This window comes from Diadema setosum, chromosome 3, assembly GCF_964275005.1.
Source record: "Diadema setosum chromosome 3, eeDiaSeto1, whole genome shotgun sequence".
NCBI classification, from domain to species: Eukaryota; Metazoa; Echinodermata; class Echinoidea; order Diadematoida; family Diadematidae; genus Diadema; species Diadema setosum.
This window is the reverse complement of record NC_092687.1, coordinates 35,624,319-35,643,713: the sequence shown is the minus strand read 5'-3', so window position 1 is coordinate 35,643,713 and position 19,395 is coordinate 35,624,319.

Below are 19,395 nucleotides of genomic sequence, written 5' to 3'. Positions count from 1 at the left end.
TAATATTAGAGAAAAATCAACATTAGGGATAAATCAAAATACAAGAAAGGGAACGTTCAATATTATCATACAGTATGTTATTCTTTTTTGAGACCACTGTATGTAATTATGCAAAATGATTAAACAGCTAAAACAGGGAAATTATATATAATTTGTGGCATTGGGTAATTGGAAGATGATCTCATAATATATTATGGCATTTTCAATTTGTCAATTTTGCTTGATTTGTCTTAACCTATTAAAGACTTTCCTCATGATTTGTTATTATCAGATTATTTTTTGGATTGACATTGATTAGGCGCGGTCAGACTGGCAAAAGATCGAGAAGTTTAAGATCGCGAAGTTTAGGCCATTCGCACGCGCGCAAGAAAGAGTGCGACGTCCGATGGCTAGTGATTGTGATGTAACAATGCACATCTGTACATCGTCATGACAATGGCCTCGCGCTTGGGAGACACCGCCAGTAAACAGATCGAGAAGTTTCGCGAGAAGTTTCGCGGGAAGTTTGCGGACACATAGGCAAAACTTCGAGATCTTAAAGATCGCGATCTTAAACTTCGCGATCTTTTGCCAGTCTGACCGCGCCTATTGTCATCCTTTCCCTCTTTCCATTTCTGGTTTCTGAAAGCAATCCAGCAATCTCATCTCCAGAACCGATTTCATGCATGTGAAGTGTCTAGCTGATTAAGCAACTATTTTCGAATACATTTTCTCATAAATAGGAATTCATATGGTGTGTAACCATTCGGGGCAACCCCTCCCCTCTTTTCCTTAAAGATAAAAAGTTTTGGTACCTCAAAAGTTTCCTTGAATTTCCTTGTCATGGTTTGTGTTTCAGGTTAAAGTACCTTTCATATAGCTAACACTGTGAGACTTACTCGCCCCAAAGTGCTCTCGTGTCTTAGTAATCATGCAATTAACTGCGGCCAGCAGCCCCATACGCATAGCGACCAGGAGGTCCCACACGCATAGCGTAATCGGCCTTCGCATTGTAGCATTCAGGATCATGACAGATTTAGTATCGCAGGATAAATGTGAACTTAAAATCCCAAAAATTCTTCAATTTGAAGACTTACCAATTAAGTTGAAGTATTGAAAACAGGCTTCGGGCAACGTTTGGTTCTGTCTATAGTCCCTTTCTGTTAGAATTGATGACTGAATGTGACTCGGCCGAGAGGACCTTGGGAGAGCTACATACACTGAATACCACAGCCAGTGCATGCGAACACATTGCATGCGCCCAAATTTCAAATCCATCAACGGATAAGATGTTTGTGTGCGCATGCGCTGGACGCAGTAGTCAGTGTATGTAGCTCTCCCAAGGTCCTCTTGACCGAGTCACATTCAGTCATCAATTCGAAAAGAAAGGGACTATTAGCAGAACCAAACGTTGTTCGAAGCCTGTTTTCAATATTTCAACTTAATTGGTAAGTCTTCAAATCGAAGAAATTTTTGGATTTTAAGTTGCCATTTACCCGCGATACTAATTCTGTCATGATCCTGAATGCTACAATGCGAAGCCCCATTACGCTATGGGTATGAGGCTGCTGGTCGCAGTTAGCTATGCGTACAATGGGCTGCACGCTGCTGGTCGCAGTCAGTGGTTTCGTACAATATTTATCGACGCTGTACGGCGACGGCTCTGGTACGAAACCATTATTGCATGATTACTAAGACATGAGAGCACTTTGGGGCGAGTAATTCTCACAGACAACGTACTTTAACGTGAAACACAAACCAAGACAAGGAAGTTCAGGGAAACTTTTGAGGTATCAAAACTTTTTATTATCTTTAAACCCGGAACTTGTTTGTAGCATCTGCTAGTGCGTCGGGAGAATATTTTTTTCTTACCCGATGAAACCTGCAAGTGGTAGAAGAAGTGCAGGTGAGACCCCTTTGTGTATTTTTGTTTGTTCTTGTATGTATGTTTGTTTATTTCTTTGTTTGTTGCTTGTTTGTTCAGGAAGTGGCGCCAGAAAGTTGCGATGAAGGCACCAGAAATGATAAACTACTACCCCTTTAAAAAAAAAAAAAAAGTGGCGCCCACCGCGCACTACTTTGCGTAACATTGAATTTGTGCCCTACGGTACATTGCTTGCCTCTACCGCGAGCAAGAGGTGTCATGATGATTCACAATTATTGTCATGTAAACAGGGTCGTAAACTTGCCGAATCGGATCGTAAAATGGTTTCAGCGCCAGTTTGAATCATAAAATTATTACTAAATTATCGTACAGAGCAAGATTGAACTTTTCAGGGATACTTCACTCTTCTTGACTCTATGAATAAAAACATCACACAATTTTGAAATATTTTCTCTCTTTTTTTTAACCGCTTCATTTCTAACTATCTTGATTTGGCAAGAATATCATTTACCCTTTTTGCGATCCAAAACCTACACAAAATTACACCTTCCAAGGAACTGAGCCCTAGGCCTATTATTCCTTTATTTGCTATTTCTTTTCCATGTAATGACAATTTTATTTTGGTACCAAGTGATGGGGTGACATTCACGATATTGCTCCATTTAAACGGTAAGCTATGTCTGCGTGTTTGTTAATATCTAATCCAGAGAGTTCTAACCTTGTGACGTCAGACCCGTGCCTTCTTACGGGAGACGATTTTCCTTGTGATGCGGAGAGAGGGGCTTGTGAGGAGGAGGGCGGAGGCTACCAGTGCAGCTGTGGTACTGGGTTCAAACTAGATGAAGATGATAAAACGTGTACACGTAAGTTGTCTCTAATAGCAAATTACTACCTCTTCCAAATGTTTATAACTTATGACAAGACGGCTATGAGTATGATGAAAAGGAAATAAAGTAAAAGCTGGCATGAGAAGGCAATAATAAGAAAGGACTTCTAGTTTTAGTCCTATCTTCTTTTGGAATAATTTCTGTTTGCATGTTTTCTTTTCTTTTACGATTTTTTTTTTGTCCGTATGTTTTTTTTTTTTTTTTTGATCTAAGAAAATATTGTTCACAGCTTTTGAAGACATGTGTATTTCAACGTTAGGTCAACGTAAAATATACTTCAGCAGTAATGACGTTTACAATTTGAGTCGAAATCGGCTAATAACAATTAACTTTACCAATGAATACAAAGTAATCAAATGAGCTTGGTGGTTAGTTGTATCGTGTTATCATTAACTCCTGCTGCTCATTCCCATTGTTTTGTGAGATAGAATAAAATATATTATCCTTTATGTAAGCCAGTTACTGTTTTCTAATGATTTTGATGGTGATGATGATGATGATAATAATAATGATAATAATGATAACTGTTTTTGTTTTTTCTTGCACAAATTTCAAGATTATCTGCGCTACTATATAAATTTGAAACTGATTCTCAGTTTCTCGAATAATGTTTAAATCCCTCTTAGAATCGTATGCTCTTTCATATTTCAAAAAGAGTTCCTTAATGTTTCTTCAAAATAGAAATGATGAATAATCATCAATAGTACCCTTGTGAGACGAAACTTACCATCCCTTTGATGTTTTTATCATAATCAAATAAAGAAAAAGAAGGGTCGTAATTATTATTTTGCAGAGCTTGGTGTTACGAAAACAAAAACAAAAGAGGGATATTGACAATTAATTCAAATGCAAGAATGAAATAAACGATATATTTGAATGGCAAAACAAACGGACAGTATCATCCGGGTAAATTATCCTCTTCTAAAATTATCCCCTTCCAAAGTGCAAAGAAAACACAATGCACAATACATCGTCTTCGAAATATAACACGAAACAGAGAATTCATATAATTCCATTTGACAACACGGATTACATAACAATAACAAAACGATTTCGGCTGCAAGCCGGGTGCACTTTGCTAGAATTTAGTGTTCTATAATGTCGACACCTTAGATGTATCAACTCATTTTTCATATCAGAAGTTCAGTTGACATAATTATAACCAATAAATATCGGAAGTTAAATTAAAGTGCTCCATGATTTTAAACCCATTTTTCTTTATTAAACTGAACGTTTTGCATTGAGTAAAATAATCTCCTAATCTCGATTTCCTCTCACGAATTTTTCACCACGGAACAGTCAAAACAAGAACTGAAAAATTCAATATTTTTCATCACATGCATATTCATCATTTTCTCATGAAAGTAACAACTACCAGTTCACTTGGTATTAAAGACAAGATCGCAAAAAAAGAACCAAACACACACACACACACACACACACACACATAAAAGCAAATCAGAAAAGTTTGATTGCTTTTCACAATGTTAGAAGAATATCATTGGTATCAAAAGCCATCTTATATTCAAATAACGAAGTTACTTCAAATAGTTTACAAAGAAACAAAGATATAAAGAGCTGTCGGGAAACTAATCTAAATATGATAGATGGTAGACCTTTTTTTTTTCAGAAGTTAAATCAATGCTGATTAGATCTGTTGTGGAATATCTATTTTGGCATTTGATTTGTTTTGTGGTTGTTTCTGTTTTGTAATATGCTTCTTTATAACATTTCGAAAGTACATAAAAAAAAAAACGTGGATTGATCCAATATTCGTAATTTCAGTCATACATGATGTAGTTTCCAGTTTTTTTTTTGTGTGTTTGTCCGTTGTTGTGTGTGTTTTTGTTTTCAGTTTCATTGTTTGTTTGTTTGTTTTTATTTATGATGTGTGTTTTCTTTCCTTTCCGATCTTTATTAAAATGTGTTTGTCCTATGACAGTAAAGTGACTACAAACTTTGTCAGAAATCTGCTATAATATGTAAGTGCATGTACATCATAATATTTAAACTTCCTCCATTTTTGTTCCAAAATCAGCAACAAGAATATACAACATGTTAACCTCGCCGTTTAATTACGGAGTTCTCTTTGGCGTCGTTCTGGCCGTATATGGTGCCTCCACGTCAGCTCCGCTGATTGCGCGCGAATTGAAGTTTTGCTTCTTTCTCGCGTTTGCCGTCCCGAGGAAAAAAGTAAGGTTAAGCTGAGATGATTTGCATTATTTAAGCAATAAAACATAAATCCTTTTCTCTTTTTCTTTTTAATTTTCAGGGAAAATATCTTAATAAAAAAAAATTGTTTAGTATGAACTTCTTGAGAACGATGATTTCTTCATGAAAGAAATACTTTTATAATAGTTTTTAAAGAGTACGCAATTCATGAAGTATGTCTCATGGAAGAAGATAGAAATCAGCGTTCAAACGCACCTTTTTGTTTAAAAAATGTCAAAAAAGAGGTATTCGAGCAATAGATGTGGTGAAATTTATTATTTATCGGGTTTGCATTTGATGAAAACGAGGATTCGGATTGTAATTGTTTTTGCGACTGTATTCATTTGCATTGTTTTGAATAGTTCAAATTAACATAGTCCCTCAGATTTAGGACAAAGCACACAACACACATACACATATCCTTGAAACTTCTTTTTTTTTTCATTTACTCGATAACGCCATCAAACATGTCCCATTTGTCTTTCTTTGTTCTGCAAAAACGTAGAGAGAAATCAAGACTTGGTGTTACTTATACTTCATGTTTGTACATATGCATCCTATTTTACATACCACTGTTTTTTTTTCCCCTTCTCACTCGCATAGGAAAGTGTGTCATTCAGACCGGTGCAGATGTACAAACTGGTTAAACTGCCGAATGAAATTGTGTAAAATGTGGAGACGCGTATTGTGTGTATACTGAAGACTTCGGAATTGTAGACAGGAGGTCCCGAGTACGAATCCTGTCGGATGATGCCATGTTTGATCAAGACGTCCTAGCCTTATTGCCCAATACCCAATTATGTATCATTATGGAACCTCCTGGGACGGAGTGGAGAGACCTTCCAAAAGAGCAGCGCTATGAACCAAAAGGACCTCCTATTAATAGGGATGTACAATACATTTTCAAAAGAACCAAAACGCAAAGAAACAAAGAAACAACTGTTATTAACATTAGACAGCGATTTCTAGTGATATTATAGTTGACTGTGAGTTATCGATTCACTGAAATGTGCTATATGTGTAATATTATTATTATTATTATTATTTTATGCACGGCGCTGGTATGACGTGTTAATATACACACGCACACATGTATATAATATATACATGTGTGCGTGTGTATATTAACAGGTATAACAAATCGTGTTATATATATGAAGAATTTGTTTGCAAAAACCGATAAGTCCATATTTGTCAAATGGAGATATTTGCCATTAAAGGTCAAGAAAAATAAAGAGAATAATAAGAAAATTTTTCCTTCTTTTGACCATAACTTCAAAAATGTAACTTTATATGTAGTGCCCAATATATCATTTAAAAGGTATTATTTTGCACTTTATGACAGAGACCGTACTTCAAAATCGTCAAATATGGACTTATCGGTTTTTGCAAACAAACTCTTCATATATATATATATATATATATATATAACAGGATTTGTTCGTTGATTGTATCTCTCTTCTAATATAATGATGTATCTTTGTTTGTGCCGAAATTGCGGTATACATGTCATGACTCTCAGACTATAGGAAAAGATCTTGCTCGTCGTAATATTATGTAACATATGTAAGATATGTGCAAGATACGAATATTCAAAGTCCAATTCCGTTGTAAGGATTGGAACTTGTCTTTATTAATATGTAACACTACTTCACTTTTCCACGTGCAACTCCAAGACCACAAAATTTTTTAAAGAAATACTCCTTTCAGTGTAATTCACTTTTACTATTAAATGTTAAATAGATTGAATTGATGTCGTATGTTCAGTTGACTTTCTGTTACATCATGTGTAAAGGATGAAAATAATGTACACTTAGAATCAATTAACAAATGATTTTTTTTTTTGGGGGGGGGGGCGGAGAGATAAAACCACATTACCTCACAATTGTTTTATCTTTATTTGCAACGTTATTTTCAACAACCAAGTATGAAAAAAAAAGAAGAAGAAATAATTATAATATGCTTGAAAGCTAGAGCAAGGGATTGGACACCATGCAGAATTCGAATTCGACAACTAACAAGAAAAGAAATACGTGCTATAATCATTGCCTTGATTTACTAGGAGTACAATGTCATTTATTGTATATGATCCGTCACAAGAATAATGCATGCGTGACGAGATATTGTGAGCATCCGATGGAACTAGATGGAATCATTTGATTTAACTGATTTTCTGTGTCTCACTGTCTATCTGTCTGTCTCTGTCTGTCTGTCTCTCTCTCTCTCACTCTGTCTTTGTGTGTGGTGTGTGTGTATGTGTGTGTGTGCGTGCGATCCAGATATCCAAATTTGGATTGGCTTAATTACGTTGACTTAGATGGCTTTTTCTGAGAGTCATGCCGAATTTTATGTCATTTCTCTTTCACAAACATGATGTGAATATTGAACACACACACACACACACACACACACACAAAGAAAAATATATTGTACTGTATGTCGGGAAAAATGAAGAGTTTGTTCGCAGAAACCGATAAGTCCATATTTGGCAAATTGAGATACTTGCGATTAAAGGTAAAAAAAATAATAAAAAGAATAATAAGAAAGTGTTTACTTCTTTTAACCATAACTTCAAAAATGTACCTTTACATGTAGTGATCAATATATCATTTAAAATGTATTATTTTGTACTTTATGACAGATATCGTACTTCTAAATCTTCAAAATCGACTTATCTCTTTTTGCTAACAAACTCTTCAAATTATTTTGCAGCACAAAAGAGAAGAATACACCTATTTTTGTTCATATTAATTTCGTTGTTAACATGGACTTGATATTGAATGAATCTCAAATAAAGAATATCATTAAAAAAACGTTTGTGTGTGTGTGTGTGTGTGAACATTTGTATTTGTTTTGTTTTGTTTTTTTCTAAGATTAATAGAGTCACGTTTTTATTCTGTTAACCATTCATGCGCTTCGGGTTCTGAGTGGCACTGGAAAAAAAAATGATTTTTTTTTTTGCTGATAATTTTCATGATAGGCCCTATATTATGTGATGCCTATATCACAAACCAACAAAAAGTCTCACGCCCCGGTTTCAGATGAGATGCAAAATAGGTAAAATGGGCCAACCTAGTCTTATTTTTTGCATATTTTCTAAAAGTACAATAAACCTACATTTTGTCAAAAATGTTGGAAATTGTGTTTTAAAATTGCTTCCAGAACACTCTTTTTATAGAATCGTGTAAATAGGTATGTCTTTATACTAGCCTCATTTCTTTTGTCATAATTCTTTACACACTCTAAACTTTCAACTTTAGAGACCCAATGTATCAGCTCTGTTTTCAAAAATATATCAATTGCATTTCCATGACCAGTTCAAAGAACATGCAGTTGGTAGAGTGTCCTTTACATCATGTGATTATTAAAGACATCACATGCTCAGTGAAGATAGACAGGGCATCTCGTCGTAAAACATGCTCAATTTACTCGGCGTTGACAGCCTGCCCCCCCCCCCCCCCGCGTAATATATGCACGATACCAGCAAATGTTTAGAATTACATTGCCCACCTCCATATCACCTCTCGTTAGTTTGTCAGTTAGTTTGTTCTTTTATCAGTCGTTCTTAAAGGGGAAATCCAGTCAAAAAATAAGTTCATCTGATAAAAAAGAGTAAAATATTACGAGTTCAACGTTAAACAAAATTGACTGAAATAGTATGAAAAATAAGGAAGTTATGAAATTTTCAAGTCTTGCAATTTTCTGCAAAACAGTTTTGGTACAGTGGATATGAATATGTAAGTGAGTAAGCTGACCATGTTATAACCTGAATATAGGTTTTCTCGGCCAATTTTGCACTTTTGCCAGTCCATTTGATAAAAGGTTCATTCAATTTAGCGAAAATCCTCGACACTGCACATTCTGTCATTCAACATAGCAAGTTGGTCGTTCAATTTAGCATTTCGATCAATGAAGTTGCACATGTGTGCCTTTCGAATTCATAAAACAGGCGTTCAAATTGGCACGTGCTCTTCAGTCATACAAATTCGACAGCACTGGCCGAAAAGGGTATTTCAGTCATTCAATTTCGCGTATGGGCAGTCAAATTCCAAACACGTTCATTCAAATAAACGCCAGGTTATTTCTTTTTTGAAAAGATGATAACATTTAAACGCGTATTTCTATGTGACTTTTGTTTCATCCACGCACTGTTAAGCAGTAAAAGTATCACATTTTTGACCCTATATATTTCGAGTTTGTTGTTCTGTAACGCCCCCTTTATTCCATACATGTCATTTTAGGCCTATATGAACCAATACTACAGATTAACTTCATTTTCCTACAGTCATGACAGCACAGGTTAAATATAGACATATTTCACAAGAAGACAGAAAAGGAATTATAGGAACATTTGATGATCATAACCTTCACTTCCTAGAACTGGACGACACACAAGCACACAATAAAGCGCTCAACATCCAGAAAAGTTGTGCTAGAAAACTCACTAAGCACACTGAAGAAGAAAAAAAAAAATGTTGCCAAAATCTCTAAAATGAGTACGAAAATAGGAAATGTAATGACGCTTGCAAAGCAACTATAACTATGTTGGAAAAAAAAAACAATAAAGAAAGCACCAAAGCGTAAACATGCGTGTGTTGTACTGCAAAAGATGTTAAATTGGATGACCAAAAATGAATTTGAATCAACTAGTGCAGCATATCCGTGATCACGTGACTATATAATTCTGAATTGAATGAACGAATAACGAAATGGTGCTTGTTTTACGAATTTCAATTGTAAAAAAGAAGTATTAATTAGAATGAGGCTAAAGGTAATTTGAATGCTCCAAAATGAATTTGAATGAAGAGATCATGAAATTGAACTACCGAACATGTCATCTACGCTAAATATTTCTAAATTGAAAGCATCAATTTCGAATTGGACTGACAAAAGTGCGAAATTGGCCGGGAAAATCTATACATTTCATTGATCGTGTACAAAAAAAAAAAAAAAGAGTAACGAAAATTCAATGTGTGTCTCATTGAAGTCTGAAACATGATGTTATTCAAGGTTGAATAACTGCCCAATAGTGATCAGTTAGATATATCAGGATTTGAGCCTCGAACATAATGGCGTTTGAATGAAAAGTTGGAAATTTAAAATTTTCATGTACAAACTATATGGCAAGTTGTGAGTTGATGAGATGCTCACTTTGCCATTTCCGTAGACATTATTGACTCTGTTGTTTCCTCAAAAAAATAGCGAAACTCATAATGTCACAACTCCCTTATTTTTTTTTTCATCCGATTTCGATCAAACTTTTACCATTGAACTAGTAATATTTTACTCTTTCTTATCAGACTTTGGACGGGATTTCCCCTTTAAACATTGGTTTGCCTTACTTCATGTCTGGCTCAGATTGGCTCCCTCCCTTTACAGCAAACCTGGGAGAAGTCACGCACATGGCTCACACTGACAGACAGACAGACAGACACAATCGAACAGCTTACGGTATCTGTTGCAATTATAGTGTTTTGTTTGTTCATTTCCATCTGAGAAGATGGCTGTATTGCCCATATTCAGCTACGCTAAGCTGGTCTTCCGTTGGGTCCAATTGGATGTGAGGTGCGTATGGCGGGCGAGGGGAGTCAAAATTAGTACAACTATGCAACTATACAGCCATGGAATGGATGTCAGGTTTTAGCCAATCAGAACGCAAGAAACCGTACAACTATGCAACTGTGCAACTATGCAACTGTGCAACTGTACAGCCCTAGAATGCCTGTATGATTGTCACTCGCGCGGGCCGAAGTGCCATTAACCGAACAACCATACGTCCCTGCATCCCATTACTGAACGCCTGTCGGGTTTTAGCCAATCAGGACGCGAAAACCCGACAGACATACATAAATACATGAGTGTAGGAACGGCTGTAGGGTTTTAGCCAATCAGGACGCGAAAAACTCGACAGACATACATGCATGGGTGTGGGAACGGCTGTAGGGTTTTAGCCAATTAGGACGCGGAAAACCCGACAGACATACATGCATGGGTGTGGGAACGGCTGTAGTGTTTAGCCAACGCTGGTTTTAAACAGGGAGGTGAGTTACCTCCCTGTTTTAAACTAGACAGCCATTCATCCCTGCAGCATGAATGAACGAGAAAAACAATTCCCCCGGATGCTTGTGTGGTTTTAACCATACGGTTTAGACCTAAAATTGTACGAAACTATTTCTCCGTGCTCCACACGTACATTGTTCCTGCCAATCACAGACAATCTCAAAACATTGTACATGTTTTTTGTTGTTCATGGTCTTACTTTTTTTCTCTCTCTCTCTGCCACTCTCTCCCTCTCTCTTTTGGGGAATCTATTCTATGAAATGTCATCCATCGTTTGACCACCTCGAGCACTCAGAGCATTGCTTTCCCTCTGCACGTAATTAGCCTCGGGGCTCTGCTGACCCCCAAAATCCCCTGACAGATTTATTATACCGTTGGTGCCATAGTCTCCATTCCTTTCGATATCCAGGGTCCCTGACTGTATAGCCAGGGAGCTGGGAGGGGAAGGGGTGGAATCTCACTTTTGCGTTGCCTTTGAAATCCCAAAAGGATTTCACACAACACGTGAACTCGAAATGGCTCCCAGTGAAACAGCACAATTTACACGACATTAACCACCAAATACTAGTACTTTCTGCTGACTGTTTAGTAAAATTAACGCCATTTCTGTTATCATTTTAGCAATTATTAATCCGGTTGCCGGACATTTCATCCAGTTGGTCTCGTTTCCACCAATCGGACTCCTTGGTAACATATCCTTGCTTTCATAAACACAAATCTGGATTTTGTACGTCGCAGGACCAATTAAAGCCAACATGTTTTCATGGTTGCAGGGGTTCTCTCTTTGCACACTTTTGGTAAGTACATACTGTACGTTGCAAAAATATATATATAGGCCTACACCATTGCCATTGGCCCAGCATCATCACAAATAGATATCCGTCACTTATCCATTATTACTCCTAACATGTTTTTTTTATTGATTCATTTTTCCGAATAGTATGTAGGCCTACACGTAAATTGTTTTTTTTTTTCTGTGTGTGTGTGTGTGTGTGTTTCCATAGAATGTATCCATATGTATCCATAGAGGGGGAGAATACGTTGCAAATCGGTGTTTAAAGGGGTAAACGCACTCCACCTGAAATAAAAGTTAGTATGACGAGCCTTTTGCTTGTTACATTCATATCATTCCACTTGTTTTCTTCATTTTACTTCTATGGTGTGTGTGTTGACAAATACGTAATATTAAGTTGCCTTTAGGTTCAAGGATTTATTGTAAATTGTAGTGTACGTAGGTCATTGTTTATTTTGTATTACCAAATATACCCACAATCGATAGCTTGATTTTAATGGGCTGCAACTATTCATTTTACGAGGATTTTATATCTGTGGTATGGTCAATCAGTTTTGGACTATTCCCTGAGGTTTTCGTGGGCTGACTAGGATATTTCTTCTGGTTTCTAATGTTCCAGTCCAACTCTTAAGCCAAAATAGCTTAACTAAGTGGGTCCAATAGAATGTTACTGTTCTGGTTCATTCCAAAATGAAACCACTAAATCAGATGGTTCGAACTCCCTTTAAAAAATTATTTAAATTGCTAATTCTTGAATAGGTGAATAACAGGAGAGTGAAATTAAAGTGAAATTGGAGTGAATTTTGAGTGAAAATGTTCATTTTCACTCATTTTAGAGTGACACCAGGGATCATTCAAATCTTCGAGTGATCCCTGGTGTCATTCAAAATTGAGTGATTTTTTTTTTTTTACATTTGTACTCAAATGATAGTCATTCCAGTTTCACTCAAGATTCACTTTTTCTTGTTATTCACTCCTTTAAGAGGTAATATTTTCACTCGATTTTTTTGTTAGAGAGAGAAAGGTCTTCAGTTCTCAGGGATTCTCCTTGGCAGATGGGAAACAGAAATATACAATCTACTATCTCTTTTGTATTGTTTCTATTGTGTATTTTGAAACAATCAATATAGGTCTTTCTCAAAGCAGGTTTTAGTCCTGCTTTGAATACAGTTACAACTTCGGGAAGGGACTGACCCTATCACAATTGTGGCATTATGAGAGGATATCACTTTTCCGTTGCACATACAATGTATATAGACAGCAGTGTACAAATAAACAATCACGTAAACGTATGATCTTTCCCTTGTGTTCGTTTTATTTCCATTTAACGCAGTGGTGGATATACTACTTGAAAGTACAGGACTGGCTTAAATAAATGGGAAAAAATACACACATACACGCACAACACCCCAAACGGCATGCTGGCTACAAAACATAACCTACTCGAAATCCACGCTCAACAGTACAAGTTTTACAACAAGTAATTACTATAGAAGCGCTCAATTTCTTTCAAAAGCAACAACTCCTTTCCCCAGCTCTTGACAAAAATAATGGGGCAGAATATTTCACGCAAGTCTGCCTTCATGTCCTTGCAAAAGGGGACATTTACATACACACACATACACACACACACACACACAAACACAAACACACACACACACGCACACAAAGACACAAACAAATTATTCTTCTTTGATTTCTAAACTTGAAATAGTCACGTTTACTCTTCAATCTTCGGTCTATCGGACCTTAAGTTTATAAGATGGCTTCCTTCACTGTTATGTTTACTGCCTTTAATACTGAATTATGAAATAAAAGCTAAACAAATTAAATAAATAAATACCCGGAAGAACTCAGACTTCATCGTTCCACCATTTGAAATTTCCTTTTGATAGATCGAAATGCTATACCAAGAAACTTATCTGCCTGACTCAGATTACCAGAATGTAAACATGTTTTTGTATTTTTTTGTTACATGTTTTGATCAAGTTTGAAATAAATGAAGTCAGATCGCTGTAGCCGACTTGTTCTTCAAAACTCTTTCTTTCAGTATAGTCTAGGAATTACTAGACACTCCTTGGTATAGCGGGTGTGTAGAACACAGCTAGTACAACCAGTGATGATTGATTGCATGTCCAAACAATAGTTTTGAATCGAAATTATATGCGCAACCGTCATGAAAAGGTCCATACCTTTAGATAATCGTATATAGCTAAAGTAGCCGACGTTGTGTCCAGTTAGTAGGATAGCCATTATTAATGATGACAAAATAATGATTGAAATGTATAGATTAAAACTATATCGTTATAACAAAATCAACATGAACAAGAACGAAAAGGATGGAGAAAAAGAAGCAAAAGGGTGCTACAACTGGTTAAAAATTGGCATTAGGATTAAGCCAATAAAAATAACGTTTCAAAACATCTGCAATTTTAGTGGTTGCAATATACTTTTGAAATGTAGGCTAAGGCATTCCTACGTATAGATCGTGTAAAAATTAAATTCATGTTTGTTTGGGTTTTTTTTCAATATCAAAACATTACATTGCAATGTCTTCAACAGTTGAAAAATAACACGTATCAACATTTTTCTAAGAATACATTGCAGTCTTTTTCAATATTTCATGATCCAATCTCCAAAAGACATACATTGAATGGGTAGATTGCATGAAAACAAATTGCTAAAATGCGTTCTTTCTCATTATTTATATATATAATATATATATATTTTTCAGATAATTCACCTCCTGCAAGACGCCTCGTCAATGCCACTGGAAAGACGGGAAGATAGGGCAAACCTTCCCGATTTAAACAACTTTTTGCACCGCTGTGAGGTCATTGTCATAACTGTTCAGAGGAGACTCACTCAATCTCCAACACCAGAGAATGTTGCTGAATCTGTTGGTGAGCTAAATGCAGTATTGCAAAATGTGGCAAGACTTGCAGCATACGACAGGCTGAGAGGACGAATGGAGAGAGTATCACAGAATATTAGAGAACTCATACACTACGTTAACACTTTTCGTCCAGCTCCCCGGGAAGTAGCACAATGTCAAAGAATTTCTGATGGCCAAAGAGGCTCTCCACGTTATGATATTACTCTCGAACAAATCCGGTTTCTTTCCAATCATCGTGTAACAGTAACCGACATGACAAGAATATTTTCACCGGCGTCGAGACGAACAATTATTCGCCGTCGACGGGAGGCAAATGTGGGAGACAGATTTGACAATATAGACAATGACGATTTGAACATCTTAGTGAGGGAGTATCACCATCGATTTCCGAATGCAGGGTGGAGAAGCATGCAGTCTCTTCTCCGTCAAGGAGGTATATTCGTTGCTCGTGATAGAGTAAGATCTGTCTTACGAGCAGTCGACCCAGGTGGGACAGCGATCAGGTGGGGCAGAACTATACAACGTCGAAGATACTCTGTTGCTGGTGCGAATTCGCTTTGGCACATTGATGGAAATCATGCCTTGATCAGGTAAAGTTATGATGGAATGATACATCCACGTCAGTTTTACACGCGACACATTTGATTTGTTTCTTTTTTTCTAATTGTTTCGTTAATGAGGAAGTTAGGGCATCATTTTGCCTTTGTTTTAGAAATTCCCCTTTGTTCAATTCAGAAAAAATTCTTACTTAAGGGAAACGGTTTGAAATGTCACTACAAAGTTTGTGGATCATTGATATTTTTTTGACCTCCTAACATGCCTAATCGATGGCTTGCTGTGGGTTCTGCAACAACCTTAACCCCACATATAGGCCTTCTTTCGGAGCCGTTTCGCTGCTTCTTCCCTATCTGTACATCACGCTTGGATGGCGTTCCGAAAGAACCTTTTTTCCTTCCCATACACAGCACCAGACTATACAACATGCGTTATATGTAATTAATACTAATAATCTAAGTGATATTTATGTCTGGAATATTCACAAGTGTCTTCACATTGTAAAATAATGTGATAATTCTGTTTGTATTATTTCTCTTTTCAGGTGGGGGTTCGTTGTTAGTGGATGTATCGATGGATACAGCCGGTTAATAACGCACCTGCAAATAGCTGACAACAACAGAGCAAATACGACACTTGGTTTCTTCCTGCGCGGAACCACGACATATGGCACTCCTCAGCGTTTACGTTGTGATCACGGGGGAGAAAATCGGCTGGTAGCTCGTTACATTCTCATGATGAGGGGCTTGAGGAGAGGTAGTGTTATAGCCGGACGGTCTGTTCATAATCAACGTATAGAAAGACTTTGGGTAGATGTTTTTTCCCGCTGCCTCCACGTGTACTATAATTTGTTCCACATGATGGAGGATCGGAATATCTTAAATGTAACCAACGAAGTGCATGTGTTTGCTTTGCAGTACGTGTTTTTAAATCGTATACAAAGAAATTTGACTTCATTTGCTAGGGGGTGGAATAACCATAACATGGATTCTTTGCATGGCCGGACCCCTCTTCAGGCTTGGATACTTGACATGGTTAGACGACATAGATACAGGGGTGTACAAAATCAGGTTGACATCCATCAAAGAATGCCAACAGATTTTCGAGGCAACAGAAATGTCCCTACATTGACCGTGCCGAATTTACCGACATTGACACTAAATAATCTAAGTCAGAACAACATGACACGCCTTCAAGAAACAATAGATCCTAACTCACCAAGTGCTTCACGTGGTGTTGACATCTATGCTGAAGTGGTGACATTTATCAACAATTGCCATTAGTAGGATATCTTCGTTTAATTACATCTCAATCGGATATGACATTAAATGACACATGGAAAATTTAAATCGTGTTGAAGCGTCATTCTTTCATGCTATATAAGCGAATCTTGTTCCCATATTAGACTACTTGTTCGTCTTTGGTTTCCGTGTCTTATGTGTATTACTATGCAAGTTACCAAGTCAAAGTGTATCCTTTAAATTTTATAATGCCTCTACCCTTTCTAAGATATAAAGTTAAAGAAAACAAATTGAATTGTGCAGACTTATGCACTATAATGATACATGAACATGTGTTGCAATGTAACACGAAAACAAAAGTACGAGCAATTCGTTGGTTGGTCATTATGCTGTTACTCCCCCTTTCATACGACGACCAGATTTACCTCCCTCCGTCCCTCCAACGTGCATTGACCTCCACAAACACTTTTCATCTTAAAGTTTATCTTTGGGAACAGTGATTTCAAAAATGTTCAAGATATCACATTTGATGCATATGTACTGTAGGTCTGTTGTATCACAAAACATCCTACCATATACAATTTTCGCATTAAAGCCTAAAATGTAAGGAGATGTCAGAGTTTTTCTCAACAAACCGTAGCTGTAGACGGTTTGGTCTTTAAACATTTTTATTATAACTGTTGTTCACATTTTGTGTATCATAACGACACTTACATAGATTATACGGATTCAAATTTTTACAGTGGTTATTTCTATCCCTAACTCACATTTTAGAACTATTTTAAATCACTAATGCTGGATTTTTTTTTTTTCAACTGCAAATGGTAAATTATGCCTTAAATCATCCCTTGAGTATACCACTAGCAGGTTTCAGACAACATCCATACCCAGATTTAAGGATAACCAGACCACAATTTACGACCAACTTGAGCCAACCCAAACATCCTGCCCCACCAGCATTGAGTACTTGGAAATGCCTTGGAGCTACACTCCATGGAAATGCTGATGAAGCTACACAAATCCCCAAAAAGTTAGTCCGCCTTGTTTCCATCACAACCAAATTTTACCCATTTCAAAACCCCTCTTTAGTATCAACACTGCACCCCATTCACCCAATAATTCGTATGTTGGCCATTGTGTATAATTGCGGTACAATGTATATTGAGAATTGCAAGAATCGTCAAGACTTTGAGATTCGACACTAGATCAGACCGAGAGGACAAGCTATACAGTTACCTCTCCAATAAATGCCTTACTTTGTCACATGATTGTGACTCCTTCAACGTACAGTGTAGATCCCAATACCCAACAATACCACCCACACCTCACCTCAATCAGTTAATACCCCGATTATGTGTACATTTTGTGATACATTTGACAGGTAGACTGACTGAATGATTGGACATACACTAGTATTATGTGTACATTTGTATATACCGCTTTCCGTCACATTTCATGCTATGAAGATATACTAGATTCCGGGTGTACAAAATAACGAGAATCTTTCGTAGGATTTGTGCGATCCAAACAGCCATGCCATAACCTCATGCTCTGGTATTTCTCTGTGATAATTTTTCTTTCAACAGGAGAGGAAAGAAAATACTTTGCAAACACAACATTGCACCAAATTTCCTGATATTGATATATATTTTTTTTTCTCTATAACCTTTGATCAGTATCAAATTAGATTGTCCTGACTCGGTGATAACCTATACACCTTACATTCTGCACAATACATCTCTATCATGGGATGCGATGATATTCACTCCTAAAAGAGAGAGAGAGAGAGAGAGAGAGGGAGAGAGGGAGAGAGAGAGAGAGAGAGATCTTCCAAGCTCTGATTGCTGATAGACGGATTAGGCTACATATTAATTGTTTATAACCATGTAAAAGGCAATCTAATTGCCTATCATTCTGGTGGGTCATAAAAAGGAGTGTATAGGCATGAGCAAGCACAGTCGTTTTTCTCTTCCAAGACACAAAAGTAAAAATTGCACTTTGTTCTTTTTTTATGATGTACAGAGATAAGAGGGGAGAAACTTGGTGTTCAATTAGTCTTTTGTTATAATTGCTATCTTGAACGTCATTTGTCAATAAATGACTATTTATTCGTCAATTTTACTTCTGTGCATTGGAAGACAAAGAAAAAAATGTTCACTCAAGGATTATTATTTCCCCTTTATATTAACCTACCAGGCGATAGGCAATTGAATAACAACTAGTATGGTATATGACACAAAGCTTTTGTCAAAATCTTCTATGGAAGTTATGCACTAGAAAAAATGTGTTTTCTTCCTTTTTGGCAGAGTGTTTCATCATTTTACGTACAACAGGTATGACTTTCAACACCATTCAATGTTGTAAGTAAAAGAAATTAAATCCTGTGATAATATGTTGTTTATTATTGCAATAAGCATCTTCTCCAAAATTTAAACAGTGACTCGACTTTCCGTTCTGCGCCTTGTCGTACGATGATTATTCAGGGGTCCCCTTATGCACTCTGACGTAATGTTTATTCTTATCTTATATATGCCTGTGGTCCTGTCACTCTACGAGTAATATTCATCTAAAATTTGCTGCCATTTGCGCCAAAGGCCAATGAAAATAAAGAAAATACTTAAAAAGGAAGTGAAGGTAAATGTCTGCCGCAGTTATTGCATATGTTACTTTAACATTATTCTGCCTGATCGAAGATATTACTTATGATTCTCACTATAAGATTTTAATGTTTACCTGTTATACCAAGCCTTCTCTTTTAATAATGCACTGTATGCAATATTCTTGTTTAATTTCTTTGAAAAAATACAACGCTAATGATGTTCATTTGCAATCTGGATGTATAGTTAAGAAGAAACAAACATACTCACTGTACAGGTATGATCAAAGAT